The sequence below is a fragment of the Leptidea sinapis genome, chromosome 4 (genome assembly GCF_905404315.1).
Source record: "Leptidea sinapis chromosome 4, ilLepSina1.1, whole genome shotgun sequence".
NCBI lineage: Eukaryota > Metazoa > Arthropoda > Insecta > Lepidoptera > Pieridae > Leptidea > Leptidea sinapis.
In genome coordinates, this window is record NC_066268.1 from 2241518 (window position 1) to 2262487 (window position 20970).

Consider the following 20970-nt stretch of genomic DNA (forward strand, 5'->3'; position numbering starts at 1 on the left):
TATTTCACATTTCTAAAAACTTATGCTAAAAGCTATTCTGATTTGTATAACAATCTAAACAGTTTGTTTTTATGGGTTCCGTCCGATGCCTATAGATTGAGCAACAACCTGACAGTTGAACAAGACATACCAAAATTGAAAAAAATTAAAAAATATTTATTTCTGTAAGAAAAATGGTACAAACATAATAGTGGATGTGACCTTCTATTAAGTGAGAAGGCCACGCTCTTCCATATCAATTAAAATTAACAGTACCAAAAACTAGGGACCACAAATTAAGTCTAAAAATATAATTTAACAAAAGAAAAATATTATACAAACAGGATGTCTGAGTATGTGTGTGTGTGTGTGTGTGTGTGTGTGTATGTATGTGGGTATGTGTGTATATGAGCATGTGTGTGGTGTGTCATTGTTACTTTTCAAAAATTGCGGTCGATGCGTCACTCAGACGGCTGGCTCAATTAGTAAGAGCGCTCGGACGGCACTAGAGGGGCGCGTTCGAATCCCGCATCGTGCACGAATTTTGGTAAAAATTTAATTTGTATATTTTATGTCACAATTAAAGATGAACGCATCATTAAAATGGAAACATTGTGTTATATAATTAATAATTGGCAGCACTAATACAGTAAAAAAATTACTATATTTTTACTACTCATATTTTTATAGTTTTAGATATTAAATGGCTTTGATTTTTTGTATTGATTTTTAATATTTATTAATTTGTGTTCAACATTTACACGGGTAATTTTTTTACATATGATTGTTATAACCATAACCAACTTCATATTATAACAGAGTCTTTTATTTACGCAATCATGTTCAAAAAATATTATTTCCGATAGGATTTAGTTATAGTCTATACATTCCAGGGAGGCGATGGCTGATCCATGCTTCATGCTCGTTCGTAGGTTGCTATTCGTAGGGGCTGGATGATTCTGTCATTTATTTTATTCTGTAATTACATTCTTTTTGTGAAAATGGGAGACTCCTTTGCATCGGATGCCGGCTTGATTATGGGTACCATAACGGCGCCTATTTCTGCCGTGAAGCAGTACTGTGTATGCATTACTGTGTTTCGGACTGAAGGGCGCCGTAGCTAGTGAAATTACTGGGCAAATGAGTTGTAGCGCTGTACAAAATTTTTGGGTTTTACAAGAATCATGAGCGGCACTGCATTGAAATGGGCGGGACGTATCAATTACCATCAGCTGAACGTCCTGCTCGTCTCGTCCCTTATTTCCATAAAAAAATCATCACTCACTGAACTACTTAACTCAAGATTCCAAATTGCGAACCTGGCAACTCTTACATTTGTCGATTCATTTAATTCTACCCGTAGCATACACCTCTGCTCGTGACGTCATAACAAGGGCTATATCAAATATTTACACGCGCGAAATAGGTCAGCCAGAGTTTCCACCTCATGCTCACGAGGATTTAGAGGAATATTGTTTAGTAGACTATGAAACACATACGACTTTGTCTGCTCCTTCAGATATCAATCTTCAACAAGCAAATTTTATAAATTGTTCGCCTTAATTTCGTACATTGATCTCTAGTCTTAATTAATATAAAAAAACGTCGCGTCTCGGAACGCCCGACAGAAGTGATAACTTAAACTAATGTAAGTTGAACTATTTAATATTGAAATTGTTAAAGTTGAGAAAAGCTTAAGATATTAGGTACTTAAATTGTATGTTTAATAATATGATTATAAAAGGAAATGTTATTTATTAATAAAATCTTTTATTGATTAAAAATATATTTTTCATTTCTCATCGGACTCGGAAAATAATGTTGTTTTGATCTGATTATTGGGTGGAAAATGCTGCTTCCCTCCATAGAGAGGGAAAAACTCATACTAATTACTTCCCACCTAAGGGCCGGAATGAACTTTAAAAATAGAACTGTTCATAGCAGTTTTATGTAAAAAAGAACTAATTAAAAAAAATGCTGCGGCCATGTGACTTTCTAAACAGCCAGTGTGAACTTAACGCAAACTTCTTTGAGCGGAATAAACCGTAACAATTACGTGGTAAGCTCCATATTTGATATTTAAAAAGTCGACATAAATTGGCGGGATACTAATCTCTGCTTAGATAAACAACAAATTTTATTTTCCTCATATTCGAAATGAAAAGTAGAGTGTTTAACTCGGGTAAAAGTATCAATTCCTACTCGGACTATAGCCGACCTCGCTGCGCTCGGGCGTCTAAATACCTCGGGAATTGATTCTTTCGACCCTCGGTTAACAATCTACTATTTTACTTAGTTACAATTCTTGAACATGTACATTAGAATTTTGTGAATGTACATTATTAGTATTATTATTTAATTCCTATAAAAGTAGCGATTTGTTAGAGTGAGAGAGGAGGAGCCTGCCTACCGCTGCCGTAGGCGTGAGAGAAAGGGAAACCAGACAGACTGGCGCCGCAACGCGTTACGTTACGAAGCGGTCTACCATCCCATAAGAACTTATCACTTCAATAATTATGATTAGATTTAAACAATTTATCATCCTTCTTTATTTTAATAAGCTTGACTCAGGTTTCATCGGTCTCGGTACCGACTAGTTTCGTACCATTCAGAGGTCTTTCATCAGGGTGAGTATAGTTAGTACCTACAACAATAAACCGATAAAGCCGACTTAAATAATAGTTTATGTGTAATGCTATCGATTCTATTCTTAATTGTTTCTTGTGTAATATGCTCCCACTGCGCAGCAATTACATTCCTTGGCTCGCTGATGTTTTGCGGAGCGGGCTGCTCTATGGGATTGAGATCGGGACTTCGAGCTGGAAATCCAAACGACTACCTCTTGAATTTATGCTTCCTCATCGTGAGCACGAGCGTAATTATCGTCCATAAAAATCATTTTTTTTTATCTTTGTTTTTATGGAATAGGAGGACAAACGAGCGTACGGGTCACCTGGTGTTAAGTGATCACCGCCGCCCACATTCTCTTGCAACACCAGAGGAATCGTAGAAGCGTTGCCGGCCTTTAAGGAAGGTGTACGCGCTTTTTTTCAAGGTACCCATGTCGTATCGTCCCGGAAACACCGCACAAGGAAGCTCATTCTACAGCTTCGTAGTACGAGGAAGAAAGCTCCTTGAAAACCGCACTGTGGAGGACCGCCTTACATCCAGATGGTGGTGATGATTTCCTAACTTGTGGCGTGACGTGCGAAGGTGGAATTCTCCAAGAAACGTTAATACGGGATATACGTAAGTGTTATTTCCTACATGTTTAAAGTGATTGTGATTTGATTTGATTTGATTTAAGGCTCCTAGTTCCGTAATTAAACTCCTCAATTGGGTCCATTCTGCATTCAGGTTTTGCTGGTATGGAAGATGCGGGAACCGAACCTCTGCTTCTCATGATACGCCCCAGCGCTCTTCCCAACTAAGGCAACCGTCCGAAAGCCGCATACTCCGCAAAGCTACGAAAATTACTATCAGTAATTTTATAATTGTCAAAATGTTAATCTTCTTAATTTTTTAAAAATAATAAATACGATTAAAATTTGCAGAAAATATATAAAATAATATTGCCGATGGATGTGAAAACAAGTCTAGACCTAATATATTTTCAATACTATTTAAAACATTTGACCGCGTTGAGAGCTGCTTGAATTGTTGGCGACCAAGTGCTCCTCTGTGTTTCCACCAATTCCACCATCGCACAAGACGCCACAAATTAGGATATCATCCCCACCATCTGGATGTGAGGCGTTCCCCGCAATGCGGTTTCCAAGGAGCTTTCTTCCACGTACAACCAAGCTGTGGAATGAGCTTCCTTGTACGGTGTTTTCAGGACGTTATGATATGCGTACCTACCTTCAAAAAAGCGCGTATACCCTTCTAAAAAGCCGGCGACGCTCCTGTGATTCCGCTGGTGTTGCAAGAGAACGTGGACAAGGAAGACAAACGAGCGTACGGGTCACCTGTTGTTAAGTGATCACCGCCGCCCACATAATCTTGCAACACCAGAGGAATCACAGGAGCGTTGCCGGCCTTTAATCTGTAACCTATTATCTTATAGTGCTATGTTTTCTTTCCTGTCGTTTAAAATTGTATCAAATAAGACTTTGACATTATAAAATACAATTTAGCTTAATTTATCAAAATAATATCGCGTGATACAACTGATTTTCTGAAACTCACAAAAAGTGCGATCATATATACATACAATTAAAACTCAACGTTATATCAATGAAATAGAGCTCAAAATGCGAACTGGCAACAATTCGAACTTAAAGCTCAATATAGATTCAGTGCAATACGCAATGCTACAATATTATTAAGCTGGTACTTAGCATTCGAATTTAACTCTTATGACAAAGTAATAACAGTTCAGTTTATAACAAACAATGTCCTACTTTAAACCAATTTTTACCTTTTTGGGTTAACATACTAGATCAAAACCGCGTGTTAATATTTTTGTGATTCTTGAGAGACACGTATTACGATGGCATAAGTACTAAAACTGGATGCATGCACTCACCGTCAGTTGTTGAAATATTCATCTTGTCCCGGTCGAAGTCAATATGTTTCAATTACAGGTATAACTAACTACACCAATGAAAGTATATTGTGTAGGTACAATAACACGAACTGTGGACTTCAAGGCAAAATTCTTTAATCACTTTAATCACACAGTCACACGCGACAATAAAGGCATGAAAACGTACCAATTGACAAGTAAGGAATAGCCAGAAAGCTGTAGATAGACAGAAGATTTATAAAGATGCTACTTTGCTTGCAATCGGAAGCATTTTGATAGTGGTAACGACAAAACAAATAGTCCGGAATGAGTGAGATTCGCGCATGCGCCGTACCGACTGCCGTATGCGTACTTTGTTAAGCTGAGTCTATCTACTTCCTGTTTTCTGATAAATTAATATTTTTTCTTACTTCATGTATAACTTCATATGATGTACTGGTTATGACGTTCATGTTTTACTTCACAGACATGTGATATTTTCGTGCTATCACTGTTTTGTTATTGAAGTTTTCATTGTTACGTTATGACTTTTTTTTGTTAATAATTCTGTAGTTTCTCTTGTTATGTGTCGTTCTGTTTGTTCTACCAAAAAAAAAAAACTTTTGTTACTTAACACAGATTCTTTCATTAACTTCATCATTATATTAATAATAATAAAAATACAAATCACAACACAACACCTTACATCAATCTTTAATACTGACAAAATTAATCGTTGTTTATTGTTTTTTATTTATTTATAAGGTTTGCCAATAGGTTTACATGTTAGTTACGACCAGAAATCACATTCGTATTATAAATAGAGATGCGGACCCAATTACAGGCAATCATAGCTTGCGATAAAACAATATCGCTCGGTATGGATACGGATTAAATATTAATAAAAATATGGAAAACTAATAATTATTACGAAAATTTTGAATACAAATTACATTTCTAAGTCAAACAATCAGAAAAAATATATATTCTAGTAGCGTGACAGTTGGCCAGCAAGCCGTTTTGTCCCAAATAGGTCCTGGTATTCATTACATCAAAGGGCCTATTATTACTAAATCTATAATTAGGTCTGGACATAACCATGGATATCTGTGCAAGGAAGCAAGGGCAATCCATGAAGCCTCTTAGAATTTAAAATAGAAGCATTTGTTCCGGTATGTAACGGCGTTCATCAAGAGATGAAAATTTTAAGTATTGTAATCTCTCCGGATATGATTTAAGAGTAGACAATTTTTTTCCATGGACAGTAAGAAAAACATGAAGCGTTTTTGGACTTTTTCAATTCTGTTAATGTGAATTTTTAAGTGGGGATTCCGTATACTGCAACAATTTTCCAAAATATATTGGACCAGCGCATTATGCACCGCGTTCAAGTTGTATTTTTGTTTTTTTTTGTACAGCATATTTATAATATTCGAATTCGAATTCAAAATCAAATATTTTTATTCAAAATAGGAATTAAAATCACTTATTGAAAGTCCATTCCCCATTCCAAAAGGTATGCCTCAGACCTGAGAAGGGCAGGCGCAACAAACTCAGCGGGCTTCTTTATTTTATATTAAAATAAGGTTACAGTATAAAATCGTACAGTAATTTATTATTTAATAGCCTGTGGGCGGACGCTCGATTTCCATTCAGTGGTACCGTTAAGAAAGTAATGTATGTTATAGTAACCTTTACCACACAAACGTTTTATAACAATTCTTTTGAATTTCGTAATACATTTGTAACCAACAAAGGCCTTACTAACTTGACATAGCCGAGTAGTAGGCATTACAAGTTTATGTTTTTTCCTGGTTACCATTATGGTTATGACCGTTTCTAGCAATTATGTGCCTATGTACATACATAACATTATTAAGAATATATTGAGAGGCTATAACAGTCAAGATGTTTTTTTCTTTAAATTTTTCTCTCAATGATTGTTTAGGACCTAGGTTAAAAATTGCGCGAATTTATTCTTCTGCAGTAGAAAGATGGTATTGATATCTACAGTATTGCCCCATAGTAATAAACCATCCATAATACTATGAAAATAACTAAAGTAAACTAGTCGCGCCATATCTACGTCGGTTAATTGTCTAATATTTTTAACCGCGTTTGCTGCAAAACTTTGTCTATTAGCCAATCCTTCAGTATAGGGGCCCCATTGTAATTTGGAATCCAGAGTAATGCCAAGAAATATACCAGATTCACCGGTTTTATCACCTCTCCGTTTAACAAAACACTCGCATTCACATTTTGGACACTTGGTACGGTAAATTTTATATATTTCGCTTTCTTAGTACGAATATGATTCATTAAAAAATGGTTAAAATAATGCCATTGCTATCAATACTTTAAGACATGTTTTTTCGGAGACCATAAATTGTGATAATACCAGGAATAAACAGAAGTAATTACATTAGTAATAATTTGTTGAGTCCACTAGTTAAGATTTTGTCCTTACATAAACCCTTCGATCTAGAATCCACAAAAATCAACTGCATGGCGATCTCTATACCATACGAAGACATACGGCTCGAGGAAATTGCCTTGGGTGGGATATGTTGCCTGAATGGAAAAGCACAGATTAAACACAGAGTGAGTAATGCGCAAGCTCTGAAATGGTAATTCTGACCGCAGCACAATCATTGTTGGCTTGACGGCGTTGAACAGAAGCTCCAGGTTTTATGTAAGACTTGACCGACTGCTTGTTCTTGAAGGCTCAATAGGTCTAAGATTAAAATTTATTCATTAGATTCACTCATGTTGACGGAATGAAAAATAAATGGAAAAAGGCTGGAAATAACATTTTACTTATTTGTATCTTTTTAAAGGGCAAAAAGGCAACCGTGCTGATGGAATGACGTCCGTCTTGGCTTGGGCAGGAGGAAGGGCGCTGATGTGACTTGCGTCAACATTCTGCCTCCTTCCTTCTGGCTGCTGCTTCAACTGCCCAAGATAACTGGCCTGTGGGACCCAGAGGCGCGGAGAATGTACAAAGTACTAAGTACGTAACTCAATCGTGCGACTGAAAACCCAAACGCTGGTAGCTGTTTCGGTTAACAGATCAGCTTAGCTATCCAACGCGAAAATGCTGCTAGTATTCTTGTTACACTTCCCCGTAATGATAGTTTTAATATTATAATGTAATCATAGTATTGTAAATATTGTTATAAGCATTGTTTTTTTAAAGACCATGACATATTATATACTGCCTTAGAGTGTTAATAATTATGAAGTGAGGAATTCACCAGTTTTCTCATGGATGTTGAAATAAATTCACCAGTGGCTTTTTTGCCGCCAGTTACGCCTCTTCTGCCATCAAGTAAAGTGGTCTTGCTCTATTTGTGGTTTGGTTTGACGGGTGCCGTTGCAAGTGAAATAACTGGGCCAAAGGGTATTAAGGTATAAATATCTAAGCCTGACGAACTGTTAGACTGTCCAATATTGCTGATTAGGATAAAAAGTCGTCTGACTAATATTTGGGAGTCAGCACTAAAATGTCTGGTAAATACCTAGTATTCATTGGATGGACAGATGGCCTATGGCTAAGATGTTAAGTCTCATTTGTCCAGTAATTTCACTAGCTACGGCGCCCTTCAGACCGAAACACAATAATGCTTACACATTTGCTATACGACAGAAATAGGCGCCTGTCTGGCTTCCCTTTCTCTCACGCATACGGCAGCGATAGGCAGTCTCCTCCTCTCTCACTCTCACCAATTGTTACTTTTATAGGATTCAATAATGAAACTAATGTACATACACAAAATTCTAATGTACATATTCAAGAATTGTAACTAAGGATAAAATATATTTTATAATCAATCAAAGATTTTATTAACCTTTCCTTACATTATCATATTAATATACATTACAAAATTGTGTTTTGCAGAAATAGAAGTTATCAATGATTCACTAAACATCTTCATATATTTTGTAAATTTTTTGAGTGTCGATGATTAAGGAATTGAATCGGTATCATAAAAGTACATCACTAATTGATTGAGCTGTCAAAAGTAAAATAAAAGGTTGGACGAAGTATAACTGAATTATTTTCTTTAGTTTTGTCCGTGTGAACGTTCCCCTATTGCGGTATAAATGTAGGCACGTATAAGGCTCAACTCTTAAGATATTTATCCGGTTGACAGGCACCTGATATGTAGATATAGATATAGCACGCCAGAATCACGTACATGCAATTTACATTTTTGAGCACTCGATTTTCAGTTGAAAATTGTATGGACATATTTGGATCGCAATAACGTTTGCGATTAACGACTTTAAAAACAATGTGTTAAGTGCGAAAATAGTCTAGGAGACTACTTTTAGAGATTTTTAGACGACTTTTCGAACTACCTATGCAGTAAAGTTGGGTTAAATAGGTTTTTGCTGACTGTAATGAATTATAAATATTTCAAGTATTATTAGGAAAATCTTGTAAAATTTCTTTTTAGAAGTGAAAAGGTATTTAAGCACGTTAAGTGATTTTTATGGAGGATTAATTAGTGGGTTAGCGTCACCAACCAGCCACGTCACCGACCCTAGGTTGAGTCATATATATGTTAACATTTATAGAATAGTATTCATAGATATATATATATATATAACCAGTAACCGACATAGCCCGAATGATTGCGAATCTGAAGTGGCAGTGGGCAGGGCACATAGTTCGACGGACAGATGCCGTTGGGGCAGTAAAGTTCTCGAATGGCGACTACGTGCCGGAAGACGCAGTGTTTGTAGACCCCCACAAGATAGACCGGTGATCTGGTCAAGATCGTCGAAATAGTTTAAATGAGGACAGGGTAGGACCGATCGTCGAGGAGTCAGGCCTTTTTCCAGCAGTGGGCGTCTTCCGGCTGATATGATGATGATGATACAAAGCAGCTAACGCCAAGCTTGTCTGACTGTTTACGACTTGTAAATCAAAACTGTTTACAGTAACAAAAGATCCCCTCACCTTTTCTATCCTGAGAGGTTTTTCTCTCTCGCAGACTCTGTTTGTAAATGTATACGTTAATAATTTATTGTAACTAGCTAGCTACCTAGCTTATTTTACTACTCCTTAGAGTAAATTAAGATATTATGTCTCAAAACACTAAACAAAACTCAATAATGCTTGCTCAAAATTGCCTAGCCTGTGCAAAAAAGCCTACCATTGTAATAGGCTGGTGCATACTAACAAAAGCATAGCATAAGACCTATACTAATAATATCGTCAGCGTAGTCAGGGGAAACTGACAGCTTCCTTTGGGGCTATTGCCGAGTGTAATCTCAACAGTACTTGAATTGTGCGTAAACTTAGACAATCACAAAAACATGTTCTTCACTCACAGAAGGAAAGGCCAGTGGTTACTGAAGACCCGGAACACATCCAGTTAGATTTTTTTCTTTTTTTATGACAATAAAAGACGAGATGAGCAGGAAGTTCAGCATATGGTAATTGATTCAACCTGACCATAACAATGCAGTGCTGCTCAGGATTCTTGAAAAACCCAAAAGTTTCTTGAGACATAAGATGTCTCATTTGTCCAGTAATTTCAATAGCTACCCTTCAGAACGAAACACAATAATACTTACACATTACTGATTCACGGCAGAAATAAGCGCCGTTGTGGTACCCATAATCTAGCTGGCATCCTGTGCAAAGAAGCTTTCCGCCGATAAATGCCCTGAGTCGCCTCTTACGACAGACCCTTGGGCCTAGGACTTCCCTATTCTTTTTATGCCCCGGGGAAGCACAGGGCAGATTTAGATTGTGAGGACATTGCTAGTACTAGAGTGCCTTTAAGTCCGCATACTTAAGAGAAGCTTGAACTTTCTGAGGATTCCACGCTACATCTATTTATATGTATCTACTAGCTGACCCAGCAAACGTTGTATTGCCAAACAAATTAAGAAAAAAAAATATTTGGGCTATAAAAAATTGATGTTAGCCGATTCTCAGATCCACCCGATCGGATCAGCCGTTTCGGAGGAGTTTGGTAACAAACACTGTGACACGAGAATTTTATATAATTAGAAGACTAGATATGTGAAAGCCTTTCTATAAAGGCTTAGAAGACGTGACTAAAAACACTAATTTTTCAAAGACCAAAGGAATACTTAACCCTAAGTATTAGAGCATAAAGTTTTATACCACAAAGGGAGTGGGAATCCAAAAGGTGGCAAAATAGAACGATTAATTTCAGTATTTTCATCTCAAATTATATAAAATATATATATAGAACTTTCACATTGATACTATTTATTGTTATGATTTCGATTTGTTTAATGTTCTTTTTGTATAAAATAAATGAACCACAAATACTAATTAAGATAATTCTTCATTGCCCTAAAAGTACACTGTACACATACACAATATAAAAGAACTTCAAAAACCTAATAAATGTAGAACTTTTGACATAAAGCTGACTTTCGTGTAGATTGTGTATAAAGTTTTATTCCTTCATTAGCCTTCTAAAGTAATGTTGAAAGGGTACTGAAGTTGTTATGTTAAATTAACTAAGTGATGTGTGTACAGATATGGGTATATCATATTTTTTGTTATATATTCTTGTTTCCCAAAATGATTAAAAATGTCATGTTATTTACAAAATTTATTTAATTTCAAAGGGCACTTACCTCAAATACGACACGTTATTCTTTAAAGTATGTTTGGATATGCACTTATTTCGACAGTTTTTACTTAACACTTTGTCATTCCGTGGCGTTGTATTCAAAGCGTGGTCAAAACACAACTGAATGAACACTCTGCCTAATATACGCTTAGGTAGAGTTTTGCTTCTAGTCTGAGTCAGTTTTGAGTCTATTTGTTTATCGTACGTCAATGAAGACACGTCAAGGTCTTGGTAAGTTTGTGTTTTAATTTGTAGGTGAATGTTCACATAATACGCTTGTTGTTCAAAATAGATTTTTACCCTTTATTTCACCGTTCGATTTATGTCAATAATCTGGCAAATATTTGTTAGATTAAGTATTAGCATCGATGTATGCAGTTCCACGACATCAAAGAGGTTTTGTCCCAATTTCGCCAGACTGCACAGGGACTAAATACGCAAAATTAACGGCATTAAAACTGGACACTGTCTGGGTACACTAATTGAAGGCTTGAACTCGTTGTTGGGCGGGGCTAAAATGCATGCTATCTCAAACAACATCATGTGCGAATGTGATACACGCTGTAAAGAGCAGTAAGAAGAAGGCGCACACATACGCCGGTATAATAAGTAATGATTTATAACGAAAACGAGCGCCAAATTTTTTTTTATGGAATAGGAGGACAAACGAGCCTACGGGTCACCTGTTCTTAAGTGATCACCGCCGCCCACAATCTCTTGCAACACCAGAGGAATCACTAAATTTCACCACATTGATTTCTCTGAGCATATGGTATGTAGATGTTGATGACGTCTTCGATGAGAATTTTTATCAAAGTCTGAGGAAAATATTTATTTTTTAAAAGGCAATTGGGCATGAATGTGGGTTTTTTGAATAAACTACTAAATGCCCCTGTTTAAAATAATTATTTGAATTAGTTATTTTGTTATTTTTAAAGTCGTAACCCTCACTTGTGGCATTAAATATACAAATAAAATTTGAAAACAAAATTCATGACCGATGCAGGACTCCTACCCGCGACCTCTCGAATGTAAAGTAGATCCTGTAGATGAAGTCACAACCTGAGAGTTGAACAAGGGATACAGGATTTATGAACGATACGTCACTCGAACGGTCGGATCAGTTGTATGAGCGCTCGCACGGAACACGAGAGGTCACGGGTTCGAGTCCGGCATCGTTCATGAATTTTGTTTTCAACTTTTATGTGTGTAAATATTTGTATTTTTATGTAACTAATCTTTCTCTATATGTTAACACTTTTGCCATTTTCAGACTCCATAAGTTATTTAAATTTAGAATTTTTACGTCTATAAATTTCACCACATCATTGTTTTACTTTTTATTTCCATACAAGGCTAGATAATAATGAGACAAATTAATTTCGCTTCTCATTTTAAACGTACACCCTCAATCAGGGTAGTAACCACCAAATCGCTATACGTTTGTATGGAAAAATTACCGACTAGCGCAACCTTAGCATGCAAGAAAAATCTCTTCTTAATGCAATGCAATATTCCTTTCCATTACTTCTCTGCATGTCTCCACATATATTATGTTGAGTTTAGCTCGTGAAACTTCAAATATTTAGGCTTTAATACTGGCAGCGTTATTAAAGTAAGTAAGCTAAGTAAACCGCCCACAGAGAACGCCCAAGAGATAAGCTAATGACACCCTCTCATTATATATTTACCTTTATTATAACAATTTACCTAGGTTGCTTAAAGTTTATACATTCTATTTGTAGTCTTTGACAGCAGTATATACTCAGCGTACATTTTCGTACTTTATACAGTATCAACCTTTTACAGTGATATTGTCTGCTGGATTGAAGCTTTTAAAAACATTGTTTGACACTTAAATATTTTGTTCTTTAATATTTTGTTTTGGTTGTTGTAATTATCAGTGCCAAATTTATGGATTCCCTGTTCTTCAAAATACTCCAAATCATCGTCTGCATAAATAAGTCAGTGAAAAGCTTTTGGATGGCCTCAACTTAATTTCTTAGCTTTGTCTGCAATGCCAAGAGATAGTTCAGCTCACTAATTCTGATCTTTACTTAAAAAGAGCACCTGAGGAAAATATTTAAGTGTCTGTCAGTGTATATTTAAGCTACTTTATGATGTCTTCGGCCCTAGGTCCTATTTTTAAGCTGTTACCTTAGTTACATTAAATGATTCTGCATCATTATATGCTATTGAATTAGCTGATTCAATGCCTCGGACTCCAAAGTATTCTGGAAGCCATTCCAGTGGGACTCTATTAGTTTCACCCAGATGATTGAGTGGCATTTATATCTTTAAAAGTTTTAGAGCTAAAACTGTGTGATTTTGATTGTCAATTCAATCTATTATAATATTATAAAATATTCAATTAAAATATACATCTTGGATTTGGAAAAAACAATTATCTAGCTTCGCTTGTGATTGATAATAGACACAATTGGGAACCTCATAAAAACCATGAACCCATGTGCTAAAATAAGATCTGTGCTTTGTAAACTTGCGTACTTAAAATATAAGTTACCTTATAGTGCCCTAAGATTATTACATGTCTCTTGCGGATTCCGTTATAACCTACGGACTAAGCAGTTACGCAAGGACGTACAAATTACAAAAAATAATTCTTAAAAGTATCGTTCCAAATTGTTTTTATAAACACAAAGAAAATACGGATCTAAGGTTATAAATGTCTTTGATAAAGTGTTATTTCGTATATTGTCAGAAATAAATGAATCAAAATTCCTTCGAGAAATTCAAAGACTGCCTCACCTGAGACAATTTACAGGAACAAACATCTCATTTAAATTACCTTAATCTACAAATATATATGACACCACAGCAAACAACTACGCCATTCCTCTATACTTAAACGAGACTCCAATAGAGATTCAAAAATTATATATAAATAAAAATAAATATAAGTCATCGTTAAAAAAGTACTTTATACAAAATCCTTCATTTATATAATTTTATCTGCGGTAAGGTAAGTAGACGACTAATTTATAATTGCTTAGTCGATAATTATATTTTATTTGCATTGTATTGATTTTTATACTACTTTGTTATAAATAAGATCTATGTTGTAATAACTGTAATTGTAAATAGTTGTTCTTCTCTTTTTAAATATTGTGTAATTTAATTTTAAGCGGCTTCACACACAGATAAGCTTCTTAAAGTTTAAGTGTGTGTTATGATATTGTCAGCTATAAACTACATTGTATTTTAAATAAATCTATATATATATATAAAGGAAAGTCGTGTTAGTTACACTATTTATAACTCAAGAACGGCTTTACCGATATGGCTGAAAATTGGTGAGGAGGTAGCTTACAGCCAGGAGACGGACATAGGATATAATAAGTCATAAAATATGACTGCAACTGACAGTGCACGTCATGTAATTCAAGTTGACCGGTTGGTGTGTTTGTTTCGAGTTTCTATTAGCTTATTGTGCCGATATTATCATTAACAATGTCACGACCAAGACGATCAAATTATTCCCGACAGAGACGTAATGCAACTATGATTCGAAATATTGCGAATGAAAGGACTGAAGAAGAACAAGAAATTGCAGGTGAAAAGAACCGCGTTAGTATGGATCGTCTTCGTGCTATGAGCACCAATCACAAGAGCGAAGCGTAGCAGCCCGTAAAACGGATCGGCTGGCAATACGAAATCGTCCAGTAAAACCTCAGAGATCAACAACTTATAGATAATTTTCGACGCACAAGAAGAAGTTTATGAAGTACTGATTTGAATCGAGCAGCGTTTCGATACGATTGCAGTACTTATACTGTACTGTAGTACTGCCTGCATACTAGCTTTCGCATTGGGCCGATGGACGTTGTTTGCGAGTATTCTGCGGAGAAACGCAAGAATTGTGCTGCCATGTTCTAGAAAACACTCAAAAATACAATGTTTGTTTCCAAATGACCTCATTTGGGGCAGACATCTAAGAAGGAGGATTTACTCCGACATTCAAGGTATTTATTTATTTACATACTTACACACAATACAGTAAAAGAATAACATACGTACTATACTTATTCCTATGTATTGTGTATACTAATTAAAAAAAAAGTATTTATAAATCAGTAATACGGGTTTTGCTTTTGATATTGTAGATATAAGGACAGATTCACCATCGTATTGGATCACTGCAACCTCTCGAAGATGCACAGCTTAAATTTTAACAATTATACTTCATGGGCAACATGGACAAATAACTTGATCGATGTCAAGAGATCAATGCAGCAATGATAATAGCAATTCTTCAGATCTGCAGCAACTACTTAATGAACATTTTGCATGACGAGTTAGCCCGCAAATCTTTAATTTCCAATCCGTCTCGCATTCGCCCTGACCATTCAAATCTAAAGGCCAATCCTTGAAAGTTTGTGGTATGAATCAAGACAATCCATTTCCGAAGTTCAATCTATATATATATATATATATATATATAATCTCTTATATATATATATATATATATATATAAGAGATTTCCACGTATATAGTCACTCATCACGATATCTCTGGAACCACTAGAGCTAAAGACTTGAAATTTGGTAGGAATATTCTTTTCACCGAGTAGAGGTCAGCTAAGAACGGATTTTCCAAAATTCCATCCGCAAGAGTGTTTTTATAATGAACAGAACAACGTCTGTCGGGTCAGCTAGTATTATATAAAAAAAGCTACAAATTTAAATTGTACCAAAATTTATGAACGAAGCGGGACTCGAACCCCCATCCTAATCTAATCTTATCTAATCTAGCTATGTTAATCCCAGTTTCTTTCAATACTAAATCCTTGAAGTGCATATTAAAAGGTCTTCTCTTAATCTTGTTCTGAAAGTTCTATAAAGCATTCATAACCCAGAGCTCGTCTTTAATTGATTTCAACGAAATCAAATTAAATTGGTTAGTGAGTAATTGCCTTAACAGCTTAAATTATCGAGCCCTGGATTCGAATTAAGTGGCCGAAGATTACCAATTTTCTGCGACCCTAATGTACTTGATTAGTTTTTGAATTTATTAAAGTTTAAATTTATTTTAACATGGTTGGTTATTCTGTTTTACAAAGTCGAATATTGGCTACTCGCAAAGTTTTGGTATCTACGTGAAGAGAAACTTTGTGCCCATTTGTAGGGCATTGCACGCTTAGAAAGATATATTTAGAATTATTGTATGGTTTTATTTATTTATCTATTAGCTTTTACCCGCGACTTCGTCCGCATGCAATAATTACTTTAGTCAACATTTTTTATTTTTTAATATACCTGCTCACTTTTCAATTAATAGCTACACAACAAACTGTTCCGGTTAATACATTTTTATAAGCTACCAACTAAAGAACTTTTATCCCTCTTTTTGACCCTCAGATCTTAATTTTAAAAAAGCTAGAACAAATATTTATTTATTTCTTATCGAGAGCCTAAATACAACTTTTCATGGTGTTATCTTCGATATTGATGAACTTTCATGAAAACTGCGACATCCTAATTCAACTCCGCCAAACCTTTTATTACCTATAAAAGGTAGCTTATGTCCTTTCCCAAACTCTTGTATATATCTGTAATAAATTTCATAGAAATCGCTTCAGCGGTTTAGGCGTGAATGCATAACAAACAAACTTACATTCACAGTTATAATATTAGTAGGGATTTTAAAAACCAACGGTATTAACAAAAAATATGGAATAGAAATTCATTAATATTTAATAATGAATTTCTATTCCAGGGATTAGGATTTGATAACCATTTTGTCATTTGTCAATTACAAAAATACACGCATGAAAGTTAGGAGAGAAGATGCGAAACGTAATCGAAATATTATTCAAATTCAAATTAAAATTGTTGGGGGATACGTTGTTCTATAGCAACATTTTCATGTATTTTTGAGTTGATAAGAGAAAACCCTTTTAATAGTAGTAGAAATATTTAAGATTTTGATTTCTCATATGTCGTTGACGCGCGGCTCTGATAAAATTAACGTTTCAGGGAGATAAAGGTGAATAAAAATGTAGAACAAAACGTGGATAGAATTTGGGCCTACCATCACCTAAATTACAGACCCCGGACATTTGAGTGAAATACCAAATTTTAGCCGGACGCACGTGAAAAAAAATGACAACACCTTGTTATCAAACAATTTATTTATTTATAGAATATCAATGTGTTTTTATCTGTGTATGAAGCGATGTGTTTAGTAAATGTCTATTTGTCGCACTGAATTTTTAAGTACTTATTTGATGAATTTAATGCAAATCAGTCAATTAAATAGAATGCCCTTTACACAAATATAGTTAATATTTAAAAACCCCGCCCGAACGCTCCCTGGACGCCCTACAAACTAGAACAAATTCGGGGAGACCCGGACGGATAGCGGCCCCAATAGGATCGGAACTTAACGTAAACAGCACTATACAATTTTGTCCCAAAATTTTTGGATGATTTGAACCGGACTTGAACCCGCGCCTCTCGGGTTTCGTTCGAGGCCTCTTACCAACTAAGCCAACCGTCCGAGTAACGTATCGATCGTAAATCTTTGTATGTCTTATTATTTGTTTTAAATTTAACAACATGAAGCAACAATCTCGATCATCCACCACCATAGGGCTCGTCAACTCGAGCATGACGCATCGACCAGTCACGTTGGCGCAAACTTATTTTAGGATTATAGAAAATATTACAAAGGAAAACCAACGTTATTATAATTATCCTTATAAACGATAATATATAAGGACAAATGAACTCGAAAGAGTCACAGACGAGAAACAATCATGGTGTCGAAGATATTACTGGTTATTTTACTGTTACACGTGTGCTTTTACTCAGCTAAAACGGAGAATTGTTCCTGCCATGATAATACAGAGGTTCAAGCTAAAAATGATGGTGATTCGAACAATGCTGTCAAAGAATCCATAGGAGAACCATGCAATTGTGAATCGAACCGAAATAAGCGATATGCTCGTGTATTTCCTAGAATTTATCAAAGACATTACAGAAGAAATAATAATTCAAGAAACCCATGTCCTTATGGGTACGTAAGATACTTCTTAGTATGCCGAAAATTACGCGGATGAAGAAGAGGGCAGGCACATCAAGTACGATAATTATTTTTACAATTTTTAGTAGATTTTTATTGTAATCTAAAACCATAAATAGTTTATGCGTCTGGATTTCTATTTAAATGTTGCGAAAACGTTGCTGTAGCTGTGAAAACGTCGAAAAAAATTAAGGTAGACAATTAACCTCTATTTTGAGCAATCCACGCCCACTAACACAAAGTGCCATACAAATCGCGATTGTATGACGTAGCTTGTCACGCACACTAGAGTATAAGGCCTGTTTTGTCTATGTTGTCTAACAGCAAGAGATTCTATCAAGACGTATAAATTATCATAGTTTATTATTATAAATGTTATAAGAAGTGAAAATAATAATGAATATTAATATAATCAAATATAATAAGAATTTTTTATTTAACTAATCCATTATGTAATTTATGCAGACATGGAAGCTATTCTTAAAGCAATAGCTTAGCATTCATATAATGTTAATACTTTGTAACATGATTAATCAGATACCCACACTCACTCACACCCACACACAAACACACACACGCACACTCACATACAGAGTGCACTTTTTGGACCTTTCGGTTCATATTGTTAACAATAGAATGTAAATTGGTTGCCTACAGGACAGGCTACGCCTAGTGTGCGGACCAAATATGATGTATAATAAATAAATAAATAAAATAAAAAAATTTAAGACGACGATTGACAACGGTTGAGACGACTTTGATTCGTGTACGATTTGTGTAATGTATCAACATCTCTGTATATTTAAATTTTTCTTATTAGTTTTGAAATTGTTTAAATATTATTGTTAATTGGATCTTATTTTATTTTTGATTTTATTTATAAACAATATTATATTTTGTGTTAATAAGTGTAATTGGTTATAGGCCGTTCTTATTAACAATAAATTAATAGATATGTTCTGTTGTAGATCTGTAATATTTTTTTAGAATTTAAATCAACCTTTTTAATTATTTGTATGGTTTGGTTAGTATTGAACCTAATAATGTCAAATTTTATATGTTTATTATCCCAGTAAGTGAATTTGTAATTCTTTTTGTGATAAATAAATTTTCTAAAACCAATAAAGAGTTTAAAATTTGATTTTCTTGTAGAATATAAATTGAATAATAATTATATTTAAATACCTACTTAAATTAAAAATATCAAACGAGTTACCAGCTTAAAATACAAACAAGCAGTATTGCACAGGATACCGCCTAGATTATGGGTACCACAACGGCGCCTATTTCTGCCGTGAAGCAGTAATGTGTATACATTACTGTGTTTTTATACGCCAAAGAAGAATAATTTCTTGCGTGCGAAAATATACATATTTTTTTTTGTTAAATCACAAGATATGAATTATTCAAAAAAATAATTGTCAAACTAAATGTATGGTTTGCTAAAAGAGTCCCCGACTTGTATCGATAAAAAATAATGTCAGATGGCCGTTGGGACAGTAAAGACGCAGTGTTGGTTTGAACAATTTAAAGGAATAAATATTTTAAATATTGCATCTCAATAATTTCTTAATAATGGTCGGTATGTTTATAAGCACATTAAGAAAATTTGCTAGAAACTAAGACAATCATAATTTTAAGACAAGGATCAAACATAAGCTTTTTATGCCTACTACTCGGTTAAGTCGAGTTAGTAAGTATTTTATTGGGAAATGTATATATATGCTTTTACAACATGATCCCAAAAAATGTACAAAATAAATGTGTGACGAATTTTAAGGAAGTGCTAAAAATATGTCGTAGAGGATATTATAACATTAATGGATACCACAGACTGCGAATGGAGCGAACACCCTCAGGGTATTTAATTATAAATTTTTATTGTACGTCATTACATTGTGACAATGAGATTCTTGCTACTTCTTCTCATTAGCTCAACCCTTTACGAAATAGCGGTAAATTCAAATTTTTTTTTTTTTGACATTCATAAGTGTCATTTCCGTGACCTACATGAATAAAGTTTTTTTGAATTTAAAATTTGAATTTGAATTTACCATAGTGGTATGAAAAAAATTGCCACTAATTGTCTGAGGCACACTATTTCAAATGGGTGGAGTTTTTGATTGTAGGTAATTTTAAATCCTATTTTGAATATTTTTTTTTTTTAATATGGTCAAGATCGCCGAGATATGGTGGATGAGGGCAGCATGGGACTGATCTTCATGGACATCGTTATTCGTTACATCGTTACCTTTGTCCAGCAGTTGACTTCCTTCGGCTGAAATGAGGATGATTGTCTTTTAAATTGCGTGGTACGTTATCCCTGTCCTGTGCAATACGCACTCAAATAGATAAGTATATATTATAAATCAAAAACTTGTGTTCAAACAAAGCTATAATGAATATACTATCGGTTATGCTGTTACACCTGAACATAATTGATGCTGTAATTTTGTACAGGAGAAAGGATTTTCAAAATTAAACTTATTTTTTACTTCATCCATTTTAAATAGAAACATATCTTCACCTATTTTATGTCATTATATTTAACTAAATCATAACCTTACGTCTAGATAGACTGTGACAGCTGTAAAAACGTCAAAAAAAATTAAGGTTATCTGTTAATCTCTATTGGAACGTAGTTCCTTACGGCAGGCTTGGAGGGGATAGGGATTTTGTTGCGCGACCGAACTGAAAAAAAAAATGTGATAGTAAAACCGTAAGTAAAAATCCGTGGAAAAAAGTGCGTGGAATAAAACCGTTACATGAGACGTGCGCAGGCGCGACAGTCGCATACACAAGCGAGTAGTGTAT